Below are 669 nucleotides of genomic sequence, written 5' to 3'. Positions count from 1 at the left end.
TTCAGTCAGCAAAGCAACCTCCATAACGATTGATTTTGTGGATTTCAGTATTCGGTTTCCCCATCCATCAAATATGAGTGAAATCATGGACTTTCCTCTCTCAAATAAACAAATATCCCCACCTATCTTCTGCAAACCACAGCCCACCATGTATCTAAATCAAATTAATATTAAATTTAATGTTCTGAAAGGGGTCGGGAACACCCACACGAATTATAGTGTATGCCAAGCCTATGATATATTAGACTATGTGCTCTATAATAGCCAGGCCACTATTATCTCCCACTAGTAAATAATAGTGTGATTGCCATCGTATTCCTCTATTGTGGGTATCTTAAGACACGCTTCCAGACTGCAGTCATGGAAATAGGCAAATGCGTCATCACTTGTCTGCAGTATATATTATTAAGGGAATGGCAGCCTTTAAAAAAAAAAAAGTTTCATATATTGGCATAAAATGACCTTGTACTCAAACACCATTGTTACTGATGATAGGAAGCTTATGTAAAAGAAGACACGAATGCTAATAAAGCTAACGGCAGTGTCCGTCACTTATTTTTCAGTGTCTACAGTGCTGTCACATGCACACAATACACAATATAGTTGACCTATTGCCATAACAGTATCGTTCAGCCACAGATTAAACAACAAAGGACCTGACAATGTCCT

Source organism: Penaeus monodon, chromosome 22 (assembly GCF_015228065.2).
Source record: "Penaeus monodon isolate SGIC_2016 chromosome 22, NSTDA_Pmon_1, whole genome shotgun sequence".
Classification (NCBI taxonomy): domain Eukaryota; kingdom Metazoa; phylum Arthropoda; class Malacostraca; order Decapoda; family Penaeidae; genus Penaeus; species Penaeus monodon.
The sequence above is the reverse complement of the archived record's forward strand: the minus strand, read 5'-3'. Positions refer to the sequence as shown.